Here is a 15349-nt window from a genome sequence, read left to right as displayed (position 1 = left end):
GCTTATGCACACAAACACACACTCAGACTGACTCATGCACGCTTATACACACAAACACACACTCAGACTGACTCATGCATGCTTATACACACAAACACACACTCAGACTGACACATGCACGCTTATGCACACAAACACACACACACGAACGCACGCGCACACACCTCCAATCACGCCCCCCTCTCCGACCCTAGTGACAGCACAGTATTGATTAAGTTCTATACACAGAGAGCCCAACTGCTGTGCTGCATATTCCTCATTAGGATTTCTTGAGGGAGAGCTCAACTCATACAGGATGAGAGGAGCTCAACTCATACAGGATGAGAGGCGCTCAACTCATACAGGATGAGAGGAACTCAACTCATACAGGATGAGAGGAGCTCAACTCATACAGGATGAGAGGAGCTCAAATCATACAGGATGAGAGGAGCTCAACTCATACAGGATGAGAGGAGCTCAACTCATACAGGATGAGAGGAGCTCAACTCATACAGGATGAGAGGAGCTCAACTCATACAGGATGAGAGGAAGCTCATACAGGATGAGAGGAGCTCAACTCATACAGGATGAGAGGAGCTCAACTCATACAGGATGAGAGGCGCTCAACTCATACAGGATGAGAGGCGCTCAACTCATACAGGATGAGAGGCGCTCAACTCATACAGGATGAGAGGAGCTCAACTCATACAGGATGAGAGGAGCTCAACTCATACAGGATGAGCGGAGCTCAACTCATACAGGATGAGAGGAGCTCAACTCATACAGGATGAGAGGAGCTCCTCATACAGGATGAGAGGAGCTCAACTCATACAGGATGAGAGGCGCTCAACTCATACAGGATGAGAGGCGCTCAACTCATACAGGATGAGAGGCGTTCAACTCATACAGGATGAGAGGCGCTCAACTCATACAGGATGAGAGGCGCTCAACTCATACAGGATGAGAGGAGCTCAACTCATACAGGATGAGAGGAGCTCAACTCATACAGGATGAGAGGAGCTCAACTCATACAGGATGAGAGGAACTCAACTCATACAGGATGAGAGGCGCTCAACTCATACAGGATGAGAGGAGCTCAACTCATACAGGATGAGAGGCGCTCAACTCATACAGGATGAGAGGAGCTCAACTCATACAGGATGAGAGGAGCTGAACTCATACAGGATGAGAGGCGCTCAACTCATACAGGATGAGAGGCGCTCAACTCATACAGGATGAGAGGAGCTCAACTCATACAGGATGAGAGGAGCTCAACTCATACAGGATGAGAGGAGCTCAACTCATACAGGATGAGAGGAGCTCAACTCATACAGGATGAGAGGAGCTCAACTCATACAGGATGAGAGGCGCTCAACTCATACAGGATGAGAGGAGCTCAACTCATACAGGATGAGAGGCGCTCAACTCATACAGGATGAGAGGAGCTCAACTCATACAGGATGAGAGGAGCTGAACTCATACAGGATGAGAGGAGCTCAACTCATACAGGATGAGAGGAGCTCAACTCATACAGGATGAGAGGAGCTCAACTCATACAGGATGAGAGGAGCTCAACTCATACAGGATGAGAGGAGCTCAACTCATACAGGATGAGAGGCGCTCAACTCATACAGGATGAGAGGCGCTCAACTCATACAGGATGAGAGGCGCTCAACTCATACAGGATGAGAGGCGTTCAACTCATACAGGATGAGAGGCGCTCAACTCATACAGGATGAGAGGAGCTCAACTCATACAGGATGAGAGGAGCTCAACTCATACAGGATGAGAGGCGCTCAACTCATACAGGATGAGAGGAACTCAACTCATACAGGATGAGAGGAGCTCAACTCATACAGGATGAGAGGAGCTCAACTCATACAGGATGAGAGGAGCTCAACTCATACAGGATGAGAGGAGCTCAACTCATACAGGATGAGAGGAGCTCAACTCATACAGGATGAGAGGAGCTCAACTCATACAGGATGAGAGGAACTCAACTCATACAGGATGAGAGGAGCTCAACTCATACAGGATGAGAGGAGCTCAACTCATACAGGATGAGAGGAGCTCAACTCATACAGGATGAGAGGAGCTCAACTCATACAGGATGAGAGGAGCTCAACTCATACAGGATGAGAGGAGCTCAACTCATACAGGATGAGAGGAGCTCAACTCATACAGGATGAGAGGAGCTCAACTCATACAGGATGAGAGGAGCTCAACTCATACAGGATGAGAGGAGCTCAACTCATACAGGATGAGAGGAGCTCAACTCATACAGGATGAGAGGCGCTCAACTCATACAGGATGAGAGGCGCTCAACTCATACAGGATGAGAGGCGCTCAACTCATACAGGATGAGAGGAACTCAACTCATACAGGATGAGAGGAGCTCAACTCATACAGGATGAGAGGAGCTCAACTCATACAGGATGAGAGGAGCTCAACTCATACAGGATGAGAGGAGCTCAACTCATACAGGATGAGAGGCGCTCAACTCATACAGGATGAGAGGAGCTCAACTCATACAGGATGAGAGGAGCTCAACTCATACAGGATGAGAGGAGCTCAACTCATACAGGATGAGAGGAGCTCAACTCATACAGGATGAGAGGAGCTCAACTCATACAGGATGAGAGGAGCTCAACTCATACAGGATGAGAGGAGCTCAACTCATACAGGATGAGAGGAACTCAACTCATACAGGATGAGAGGCGCTCAACTCATACAGGATGAGAGGAGCTCAACTCATACAGGATGAGAGGAGCTCAACTCATACAGGATGAGAGGAGCTCAACTCATACAGGATGAGAGGAACTCAACTCATACAGGATGAGAGGCGCTCAACTCATACAGGATGAGAGGCGCTCAACTCATACAGGATGAGAGGAACTCAACTCATACAGGATGAGAGGAGCTCAACTCATACAGGATGAGAGGAACTCAACTCATACAGGATGAGAGGAACTCAACTCATACAGGATGAGAGGCGCTCAACTCATACAGGATGAGAGGAGCTCAACTCATACAGGATGAGAGGAGCTCAACTCATACAGGATGAGAGGAGCTCAACTCATACAGGATGAGAGGAGCTCAACTCATACAGGATGAGAGGAGCTCAACTCATACAGGATGAGAGGAGCTCAACTCATACAGGATGAGAGGAGCTCAACTCATACAGGATGAGAGGAGCTCAACTCATACAGGATGAGAGGAGCTCAACTCATACAGGTAAACAGGATGATAGATTCATTCCAACACTAGTCTCTTCCTGTCACCACAACCAGCTCTCTGCACTCACATGTATGCACGCACACAGGTATTTCAGAGGAATTCCTCCAAGGTTAAATAATCTAAGGACGGGCCAGGAGGAGGGTCTTTAAATAAACCGAACAGGGGGTCTGTAGAGAAGGGAAGACAGTGAGCCAAAGGAGGACAGGGGGTCTGGGTCCAGGAAAGGGGCTGTGGACTGAGGCGTGGGCCAGACCATGGGCGGGAGGCAGAGGGGCCCTGGCCAGGCGAAAGGAAGCTCGACTGTGCTCCGACAGTATTCCTGAAGAGACTAAAAATAACCACACAGTAAACAGTCCTCCAGGGAGTAGCTCTAGAGGACAGTGTGTGTGTGGTGTGTGTGTGTGTGTGTGTGTGTGTGTGTGTGTGTGTGTGTGTGTGTGTGTGTGTGTGTGTGTGTGTGTGTGTGTGTGTGTGTGTGTGTGTGTGTGTGTGTGTGTGTGTGTGTGTGTACAAGTTTTACTATACATCTGAGTACCAGAAGTCCTCACAAGAATTGTAAACCAACAACAATTCAGAGAAGTGAGGGCATTTTGCCAGTCCTCACTTGTAAAAAGGTTATTTTAGGTTCAGCGGTTAGGTTAAGGGTTAGGTTTGAATTAGGGTTAGTTGTTCATGGTTAAGGTTAAGGATATAGGATTTTGAATTGGAATCAATTGTTTGGTCCCCAAAAAGTCCTCACAAGTATGTGTGAGAGTGAGTGAGAGAGGCAACCCCAGTCCCAGAGGTATGGTATGGGATGTAGCTTGTCAGATGTCAGGGCCAATAGTTTGGGGAGCGGCTCATCTGGACAAAGAGGCCCCAGGGAGGGGTGCTGTTCGCTGGGTGGATGACCCCACATCTACCCCACTATCCCAAAGCCCTGGGGAGGTGGGAGGAATGTAGCGAAGCACTGACAAAGAGATCCACTACGACCCTGCTATTCTCAGTTATAACAGCTGTGTGTGTGTGTGTACATTCACATGCTCATGTCAAAGGGAAAGGAAAGGATGCAGGAGTCCATGTTATTCAATAGTGGTAAGGTAAAGATATTAGCTGCCACTGAGACAGATGAGTTCACTAAGTTCAGCTCCAGGATAGATTTAATGGGGAAAGTCAGATATGAGGATCCATATTATCTGTCTTATTACCTCTGTAATGCTGCAGTTCACAGGCACACACCATTTCGCTCTCTCTCTCTCTCTCTCTCTCTCTCTCTCTCTCTCTCTCTCTCTCTCTCTCTCTCTCTCTCTCTCTCTCTCTCTCTCTCTCTCTCTCTCTCTCTCTCTCTCTCTCTCTCTCTCTCTCTCTCTCTCTCTCTCTCTCTCTCTCTCTCTCTCTCTCTCTCTCTCTCTCTCTCTCTCTCTCTCTCTCTCTCTCTCTCTCTCTCTCTCTCTCTCTCTCTCTCTCTCTCTCTCTCTCTCTCTCTCTCTCTCTCTCTCTCTCTCTCTCTCTCTCTCTCTCTCTCTCTCTCTCTCTCTCTCATCCATGATGAATGACAGCCACTCTCCTCCTATCATAAAGAGGTCATGTCAGCCTGCTGCTTGGTTTGACACTTTCTGTGGACACATGACACTCTCATGCCCCATTTGCCCACTGTCTCAAGAGATAAATCTATGTCTAAGTCAGTGAAGGATTATGATAGCTTGCTACAAGCTTGTCTCCTTAGTGCCCCAAATGGGTCACTCTTACCAGCCTGTCTGGTGCAGACGTAAGGCTACGTCACTGTGTGTGTGTTCATGTCCAACATTATCCTTTAAATACTTTCCCCTTGATTAAGGAATTCACTAGGGATTTTTCTAGTTGATTATAAGGCCTGAGTCTTTGTCTAGACGAGGGAGAGTTAATTTCCTTTGTTTTGTGGACTTGTCATGTAAGCCACCCTGTCCTGTGTGTGTACGTACTTCAAATGTCCCTGTCACTGTCATTGTGTTTGCTGAGAGACTTCTCTTCCACCACACGTTGTTCACTCTATTTTGTTTTAGTCTCTGTAACTATATCCTTCTCCTACAACGTTACAAAAAGCTTATAGGCGTTTCAAGTTGTCGGCGCCGCGTCAGAGCTTTGAAAGGGCGTCTTTTTGGGTTCCCATTGTTTGTGGTCGGAGATTATGAGGCCCTTCTAGGTGGGATCCCAGCCAGCCAGGACTAGCAGCTTCCTTCACACACACAACGTTACTCTAAGCTCAGGGAGGCAGACTTTTTAGTATCTTTCTCGCTCTCCAGACTTTCACGTTTTTCCACACAGAGAAATGAGACACATTCCTTTAGAAACGGCTCATCACGGTTTTGCAGAAAAGTGACCTACAGTAGAATCTGCCAGTGAATAATTGTCACTATCACTATGGTTTAATATGGGGAAAAGTCATAATATACACAGAACATCTGATAAATAAATATTGAAGGTTACTATAGCGACATCACCGGCATACAAGTCCAACTTAATTTCATTCAATTTGTTTTTACGTATACATCCCCCCCCCATGGTGCTTTCAATAAAAATAAGTCATGGCCCGGGAATGCTTTGAAGCCTGTCTAGCTCCCAACAGGTAGAGACTCAGCCACAGTAGATATAAAAGCCTGCTACAGTACCACTGTTTGATGTAAACTGCTTTGAGAGAGAGCGAGAGAGAATGAAAGCGAGTCCCCATGAGCCCTCCTCGTCTCCTATTCCTTTTTAAAACACTCCTGTATGGAGGAGCTCAGTCCTGCCTCCCACCATTCTGCACTAACCTGTCTAGTTCTATACAGCAAGTTATTCAAGATGGTTGGGATTCAGCCAAAGAGCCTCCACCTATAGCACCATGGGAATACTATATATTGTTTCACAGGAAATGAAACACAAGGGAAGTATAAAAATAACACTGAAACTACTGTGGTAATGAAACTACTGTGGTAATGAAACCACTGGACTGTAGTAGCACCGCCAGCTTGAAACACATGATGTTTCCCAAATGGCACCCTATTCCCTACTTTTGAGCAAGTAGTGCACTACCTACTATGAAATAGGGTGCCATTTGTGAAGTAGGCCCCTATTTGAACCCCTTCTGAACAGATTCTACAATGCTGTAGATGTAACTGATAGATGTAGATGTAACTGATGTAAGACCCTATTAAAACATGCAACGGGCAAAGAAAACACATTACAGTTAGTTGCTATTCACTTGCAACATTCCCAGACTGATATTTTCATAAATAATGAATGAACTTGCTGGCTATCGTTCAGCAAGATGATTCAATCAAGACCTCTCTATTCCTGGATCTGTCTCTATTCTCTAGCTACATTCTACTGACCTCTAACATGCTGCGTGCGCATGTTGTCCATCCACAGCAGACGCCATCAGGACACACAGGTTCAAATATAAAAACGAACTCTGAACCACCTATATTAATTTGGGGACAGGTCAAAACGCATGAAACATTCATGGTCATTTAGCTAGCTTGCTTGCCGTTGCTAGTTCATTTGTCCTGGGATATAAACATTGGGTTGTTATTTTACCTGAAATGCACAAGGTCCTCTACTTCGACAATTAATCCACAGATAAAAAATTAAACCTAGTTAGTTTCTAGTAATCTCTCCTCCTTCAGGCTTCTTCTTCTTCTTTGGACTTTATATGGCGGTTCGCAACCAACTTTAAAGGTGCATTACCACCACCAACTGGACTGGAGTGTGGACCTCAGTTCATCTTTCAATCACCCACGTGGGAATATGCTCCTAAAATCCAATGAGGAGATGGGAGAGGCGGAACTTGCATCAAGCGTAAAAAATAGCCCATGTTCTATTTTAGCACCTGGCTATGCAGACGCTCGTTGACGCACGAGAGCAGTTTGGATGAAATGCTTGAATAACATGTATGTGTACATTTATTTTGCAATGCTCACACGTGTAACGCAAGCGGTGTGGCTAGCATGTAACAAGCCTTAAAAATATCTAATATGGGGGCCTGCCAGGTGGCACACCGTTTTAAGGCACTGTTGCAGTGCTGATGCATCACTACAGCCCTGGGTTCGCGTCACAGCCGGGCCGTGAGCGGGAGACCCATAAGGCGGTGCACAATGAATTGGCCCAGCATCGTCCGGGTTAGGGAAGGGTTTGGCTGGCCGGGATCTCCTTGTCTCATTCTGCTCTAGCGACCCCTTGTGGGGGTCCGGGCACCTGCAAGCGGACTTCCTTCGTCAGTTGGGCGGTGTTTCCTCCGACACATTGGTGCGGATGGCTTCCGGGTTAAGCCAGCAGTGTGTCAAGAAGCAGTGCGGCTTGGCAGGGTCGTGTTTCGGAGGAAGCGTGGCTCTCGACTTTCACCTCTCCCGAGTCCGTAGCGATGAGACAAGACAAACTACCAATTGGATACCACGAAAGTGGGGTAAAAGTGTAAAAAATTATAAAAGGAATATCTAATATGTCTCTCTAAGGACATTAAACCTGAGTTAAGCATCATGTTCAAGGGAGGGATAGACAGCATTGGCTTAACACTCAAAGATCTGGATTGGTGATACTCCCAGAACACTGGTATTAAATTCCACACACACTCACACACACCTACCTCTTGCTATCAGTCTGGCGGGCCAGGCTCGTGTCACAGTAATAGGCTGTACAGATGACAAGGCACACAGGAGCCTTGGGTGGAGTTATGACCACAGTAAACAAAGCCATGAAGTGTGGCCCTGCAGAGGAGAATACAAGATACACACACAATCACTAATGATGGATTCACAGCAGCCTTGTAAATTGTTATGGGTACTCAAAGAATAAAACGGTACGACAACAGAAATGCTGTAAGTGACATTGAACATCTCACTGAGTTACAGTATGCCTAGTTCACACAGAGGGGAAAGAAACGAGGCATTCATGGAAATCAATAGGAGACTGAAAAGTGTGGTTGGCCGTTTCCAAAAGTCAAAGAGGATCCTTTCAAAAAGACAGAACAGAGCCAATGTTATCTATCATAATGGTTGCTTTTTAAAGTCACACATCTGTCAGATACAGTATGTAGGGATTGCAGGTGTGTATGTGTGACTGTCTGAACTGTGTGTGTGTACTAATGCGGCTGTGTGACTAACCAGACCTCAGCTGTTGCAGACGCCACAGCAGCGAGTAAAGCACGCACACACAGAAAGCCTACTGGGAAAGCTATGGGTACTGCTGCTCATCTCCCATAATCCTTTACTCCGCCAACACCACAGCTGCCAAGGATATCCCAGGGGTTGACATGCCCCAGACGTCTCTCTCTGTCTCTGATGTTCCGTACAGTACACTACGTTAAGTTAAACTGAACTCCACACAGTACAGATAGGAAGTCAACATCTAAACATATTGTAAATATCACATTTTAAATCTGACAAACAGGAACAGGAAAACGTTAGACTGTTTTCTATCGAGCATGAACTAATCGATTGGACGACAGCGAAAGAAAAGTGTTGCCGTGTAACTTCAAAACTCCCCCATTCTCTCGCTCTCCCTTTCTCCGAGATGGAGTACCCTACCGTGACACTGAGTGCCCTGCTGGCACACAAGGCCGCCACGCCAACCTGTCCATCCATCACCTAGCAACCCCATCACCCATGGAGACAGAGAAAAGAAGGATGAAATGACAGACTGAACAGACCTTAACCTCTCGTCCACACCAAGAGACTGACAAGAGGGATTTCTTCCCAGATCTAGAGAGAGAAAGAGTGAGAAAAATAGAGAAAGAGACAGCCAGCCAGACAGACACAAAGCCCTGTCAATACTATGTGATTATACAAGTTGAGAGTTACAGCCAGACAGACACATAGCCCTGTCAATAGTATGTGATTATACAAGGTGAGAGTTACAGCCAGACAGACACATAGCCCTGTCAATACTATGTGATTATACAAGGTGAGAGTTACAGCCAGACAGACACATAGCCCTGTCAATATTATGTGATTATACAAGGTGAGAGTTACAGCCAGACAGACACATAGCCCTGTCAATACTATGTGATTATACAAGGTGAGAGTTACAGCCAGACAGACACATAGCCCTGTCAATACTATGTGATTATACAAGGTGAGAGTTACAGCCAGACAGACACATAGCCCTGTCAATACTATGTGATTATACAAGGTGAGAGTTACAGCCAGACAGACACATAGCCCTGTCAATACTATGTGATTATACAAGGTGAGAGTTACAGCCAGACAGACACATAGCCCTGTCAATATTATGTGATTATACAAGGTGAGAGTTACAGCCAGACAGACACATAGCCCTGTCAATATTATGTGATTATACAAGGTGAGAGTTACAGCCAGACAGACACATAGCCCTGTCAATACTATGTGATTATACAAGGTGAGAGTTACAGCCAGACAGACACATAGCCCTGTCAATATTATGTGATTATACAAGGTGAGAGTTACAGCCAGACAGACACATAGCCCTGTCAATACTATGTGATTATACAAGGTGAGAGTTACAGCCAGACAGACACATAGCCCTGTCAATACTATGTGATTATACAAGGTGAGAGTTACAGCCAGACAGACACATAGCCCTGTCAATATTATGTGATTATACAAGGTGAGAGTTACAGCCAGACAGACACATAGCCCTGTCAATACTATGTGATTATACAAGGTGAGAGTTACAGCCAGACAGACACATAGCCCTGTCAATATTATGTGATTATACAAGGTGAGAGTTACAGCCAGACAGACACATAGCCCTGTCAATACTATGTGATTATACAAGGTGAGAGTTACAGCCAGACAGACACATAGCCCTGTCAATACTATGTGATTATACAAGGTGAGAGTTACAGCCAGACAGACACATAGCCCTGTCAATATTATGTGATTATACAAGGTGAGAGTTACAGCCAGACAGACACATAGCCCTGTCAATATTATGTGATTATACAAGGTGAGAGTTACAGCCAGACAGACACATAGCCCTGTCAATACTATGTGATTATACAAGGTGAGAGTTACAGCCAGACAGACACATAGCCCTGTCAATATTATGTGATTATACAAGGTGAGAGTTACAGCCAGACAGACACATAGCCCTGTCAATACTATGTGATTATACAAGGTGAGAGTTACAGCCAGACAGACACATAGCCCTGTCAATACTATGTGATTATACAAGGTGAGAGTTACAGCCAGACAGACACATAGCCCTGTCAATATTATGTGATTATACAAGGTGAGAGTTACAGCCAGACAGACACATAGCCCTGTCAATACTATGTGATTATACAAGGTGAGAGTTACAGCCAGACAGACACATAGCCCTGTCAATATTATGTGATTATACAAGGTGAGAGTTACAGCCAGACAGACACATAGCCCTGTCAATACTATGTGATTATACAAGGTGAGAGTTACAGCCAGACAGACACATAGCCCTGTCAATACTATGTGATTATACAAGGTGAGAGTTACAGCCAGACAGACACATAGCCCTGTCAATACTATGTGATTATACAAGGTGAGAGTTACAGCCAGACAGACACATAGCCCTGTCAATATTATGTGATTATACAAGGTGAGAGTTACAGCCAGACAGACACATAGCCCTGTCAATACTATGTGATTATACAAGGTGAGAGTTACAGCCAGACAGTCAGTCAATAAGATGCCTATAGAAGAGAGATGGATCGATGGCCATGAGGTACAAGCTATTCATCACACAATCACTCGACAAGACAAGAACTGCAATTTGCTGGGCCTATTCACAAACAGATTCCCATCTGGAGTGCGCTCTCGCTGGATAAAAGCAAAATGGGACAATCTAACAATGGGGGCTGTGTGGAGCAAGTTGAGAGACTGACCATGATGGGAGAAGAGAGCAGCTGAGGGGTGTGGTGGTCTGAGGGGGACATGAATCAGGACATATACTGTAGGCTAAAGGAGTGAGACATTCCAAAACACTCATGACACAGCCATGCAAACTCCAGAGACAAAAAATTGCCAGTAGAATGGTAACTTTCAACGTGGCACCGTTTCCAACAAGTCAGTTTGTCAACTTCCTGCCCTGCTAGAGCTGCCACGGTCAACTGTAAGTGTGTTATTGTGAAGTGGAAATGTCTAGGAGCAACAACGGCTCAGACGCAAAGTGGTAGGACACACAAGCTCACAGAACGGGACCGCCGAGTGCTGAAGCGCGTAGCACATAAACATTGTTCTTCTTCAGGTTACAACGCTCACTACAGAGTTGCACACTGCCTCTGGAAGCAACATCAGCACAATAACTGTTCGTTGTGAACATCATGAAATGGGTTTCCATGGCCGAGCAGCTGCACACAAGCCTAAGATCACCATGCGCAATGCCAAGCGATGGTTGGAGTGGTGTAAATGCGTTCTCTGGAGTGATCTTACAGTCCGACAGACAAAACTGAGTTTGGAGGATGCCAGGACAAGTTTGGCAGAGGAATAATGGTCTGGGGCTCTTTTTCATGGTTCGGGTTAGGCCCTTTAGTTCCAGTGAAGGGAAATCTTAATGCTACAGCATACAATAACATTCTAGATGATTCTGTGCTTCAAACTTTGTGGCAACAGTTTGGGGAAGGCCCTTGTCTGTTTCAGCATGACAATGCCCCCTTGCACAAATCAAGGACCATACAGAAAATGGTTTGTCGAGATCGGTGTGGAAGAACTTGACTGGCCTGCACAGAGCCCTGACCTCAACCCCATTGAACACCTTTGGGATGAATTGAAATGCGGACTGTGAGCCAGGCCTAATCGGCCAACATCGGTGCCCAAGGCCGGTCCCCGCAGCAATGTTCCAACATCTAGTGGAAAGCCTTACCAGAAAAGTGGAGGCTGTTATAGCAACAAAGCCTGGACCAAATCCATATTAATGGCCATGATTTTGGAATGAGATGTTCAAGGAGCAGGTGTCCACACACACTACATGACCAAATGTATCTCTAAATGGTTGACAGCTTAACTTTGATCCAGCCCTCATCAGCTGCTGTTAGTGTTTTCGTAACATTAAACATTAAAACTGGAGCTGTGTAAAAGAGGACATAGAGGGGAGCTGCCAAAAAAGGTTTTTGCTCATGACATCAACTGAAGTGCCTGGAATCTTACTGATGCTCAGTGTGAGTGTCACAACATCCCTGATGAGTGAAAGCCAGATGAATATGTCCCTTCTACACCCAGAGTGATGGACGGACGGACACACGCGCACACAGTGTGAAATATTACTGGATAGTGTTGTTTCACATACCCAAGGACATATTGCAGAGACAGCAGTGGAGGTCTAAGGTCTCTTGCTGTCCTTATCCAATCATCATGCAGCAAGTTTGATTACAACTGGATTTCCTCTACTCACTTCCTGTCCAAGTAGTTCCCATTGGATCCTTTCCTGCCATCTTCATCATAACCTTTCTTCCTGAATGATCATGTGTTCCCATACAATAACAGTCCCATTCCCTATGAACAAAACAAATGCTTTGTCGGATACCTAATCATGAACCTCAACCCTCATACCGTCGCCTCTCTCTCTTGTTTTCTTCTTAATTCTCCTCCCTCGTCTTTCTGTTTCACATCTCCTTTTCATTCCAATAATCTGTGTCTCCTGTTCCGAAAGAAAGAACAGAACATCCTACCCTATCCCCAGTGTTTAGTCATGCATTGCATTATAGATGATTAAACTACCACCCTTCTCCCTTCTAAAGGCCAGAAAAGAATGCACAACAACATACTAGAATGCACTCAAATGAACCAGAATGTTGTAAAATACCCCCTTCTTTAGTTTTGTCCTGAGCTTTCCTCTCCTTTCCTCTTCAGTCGTTCAGTATTCTGAGGAGGTTTTCTGGCCCTGCTTGAGTTCAGAACCTTTTTGTTGCTGCTCACTGCAGCACAGTCCCTTCTTGCTGTGTGCCTCCTTTTTCAATATCCCCCTCTCCTCTTTTCTAATCTCTCTTCTTCCAGCACTCCCTCCATCTCTAGTACTGAGAGATTGCCAGCATTATCACAACACACACATCTTTCATTCCACTACATTTCCTGTCCACTCCAAACTCCCCCTCCCTGATGGTTGATGTATGTGTTTGATAAATACATTCCTATATTCTTACATAGTTGGTTAAATGTTAAAAGGGCTTTTGTGACAAGGACAAATCATTTTTAGGGGGATATTTTTCTAATTGTGAAGAACCTAGCTCACACTCAACTATGGAGAATTGTATCTAGTACTCTTGTTTAACACTAACCATGTTTCCATATAGTTTTTATGCGATTAAAGTCATATCGTATAAAAAAAATGATGACAGCTGTGATGGCAACAGGAAGTTTGTGTAATTGAATAAATGCCAACAAATCATTTGTTCATTTGACACGGTGGGGTGTTTTTGTGTCTGTAAAATTAACTATGCGAGAAATGACGATGGAAACACCTTTATGCACAAATATTGAAATAATAACCATCATATCGAAATCTATTTTGATTCACGTGATGATATGATGAGTGGTCCCACTACGACTCAGGAAACCATGCTGTTTCTTAGGCTACAGATTAAATAAAATATGAACTTCACAGGGTTGTGAAAGTGCAAGGTGATGAGCTTGATGCTCCTTCACAATAAATATTGAGGGTCTTATTCTGGTGACATGATGATCGATGCTTGGCTGCCGCTTGATACAAATACAAAATATACATACTCTTATCCATAATAATCTCATCGTCTAGATAAGGCTGGGTGATACAGTGCATTCGGAATGTATTCAGACCCCTTAACTTTTTCTAAATATTCTTACGTTACAGCCTTATTCTAAAATGGATTCAAATGGATTTCCCCGTCAATCTACACACAACACCGCATAATGACAAAGCAAAAACAGGTTTAGACATTTTTGCACATTTATTTAAATACATATATTTATATGTATATATATATATATACACAAAAAAATGAAATATCACATTTACATAAGTATTCAGACCCTTTACTCAATACTTTGTTGAAGCACCTTTGGCAGTGATTACAGACTTGAATCTTCGTGGGTCTTCGTGGGTATGACTCTACAAGCTTGGCACACCTGTATTTGGGGAGTTTCAACAATTCTTCTCAGATCCTCTCAAGCTCTGTCAGGTTGGATTGGGAGCGTTGCCGCACAGCTGTTTTCAGGTCTCTCCAGAGATGTTCGATCATGTTCAAGTCCGGGCTCTGGCTGGGCCAATCGTAGGGATGGTGCCAGGACGCTTCCCCATTCAGAGACTTGTCCCGTAGGGATGGTGCCAGGTTTCCACCCCTCCCCGTAGGGATGGTGCCAGGTTACCCTGGCTGTGTGCTTAGGGTTGTTGTCCTGTTGGAGGGAAGGTGAACCTTTCACGCTTCCCCTAGTCTGACGGTCCTGAGCGCTTTAAAGTTTTCATGAAGGATCTCTGTATGGTGCCAGGTTTGCTTCCCGTAGGGATGGTGCCAGGTTAATTTTTCCTTTGATCCTGACCACTGTAGGGATGGTGCCAAACGTCCCCACAGCATAGGGATGGTGCCAGGCCACCACCACGCTTCCCCGTAGAGATGGTGCCAGGTCCACCACCATGCTTCCCGTAGAGATGGTGCCAGGTCTCCACCACGCTTCCCCGTAGGGATGGTGCCAGGTTTCCACCACGCTTCCCCGTAGGGATGGTGCCAGGTTTCCACCACGCTTCCCCGTAGGGATGGTGCCAGGTTTCCACCACGCTTCCCCGTAGGGATGGTGCCAGGTTTCCACCACGCTTCCCCGTAGGGATGGTGCCAGGTTTCCACCACGCTTCCCCGTAGGGATGGTGCCAGGTTTCCACCACGCTTCCCCGTAGGGATGGTGCCAGGTTTCCACCACGCTTCCCCGTTTCCACCACGCTTCCCCGGGATGGTGGTGCCAGGTCTCCACCACGCTTCCCGTAGGGATGGTGCCAGGTTTGCCCACCACGCTTCCCCCGTCCACCAGGGATGGTGCCAGGTTTCCACCACGCTTCCCCGTAGGGATGGTGCCAGGTTTCCACCACGCTTCCCCGTAGGGATGGTGCCAGGTTTCCACCACGCTTCCCCGTAGGGATGGTGCCAGGTTTCCACCACGCTTCCCCGTAGGGATGGTGCCAGGTTTCCACCAGATGTGACGCTTGGCATTCAGGACAAAGA

General features: G+C 46.0%; 1 protein-coding gene across 5 annotated transcripts in view; it reads right to left on the bottom strand.

The window, feature by feature from the left end:
- Positions 1–15349, bottom strand: part of LOC118399575 (phosphoprotein associated with glycosphingolipid-enriched microdomains 1-like) — a 115853-nt gene that overhangs the window by 67027 nt on the left and 33477 nt on the right. For 3 of the 5 annotated variants that reach the window (XM_052472463.1, XM_052472462.1, XM_035795757.2), the window contains exon 2: positions 7796–7916. The exons of the other annotated variants lie outside the window; for them this stretch is intronic. The gene's annotated coding sequence lies outside the window, so the exon portion shown is untranslated. The remainder of the gene's footprint in view (positions 1–7795; positions 7917–15349) is intronic. 5 annotated transcript variants of the gene reach the window in all.

Source organism: Oncorhynchus keta, chromosome 20 (assembly GCF_023373465.1).
Source record: "Oncorhynchus keta strain PuntledgeMale-10-30-2019 chromosome 20, Oket_V2, whole genome shotgun sequence".
Classification (NCBI taxonomy): Eukaryota; Metazoa; Chordata; class Actinopteri; order Salmoniformes; family Salmonidae; genus Oncorhynchus; species Oncorhynchus keta.
This window is presented reverse-complemented; position numbering and strand designations above follow the sequence as displayed.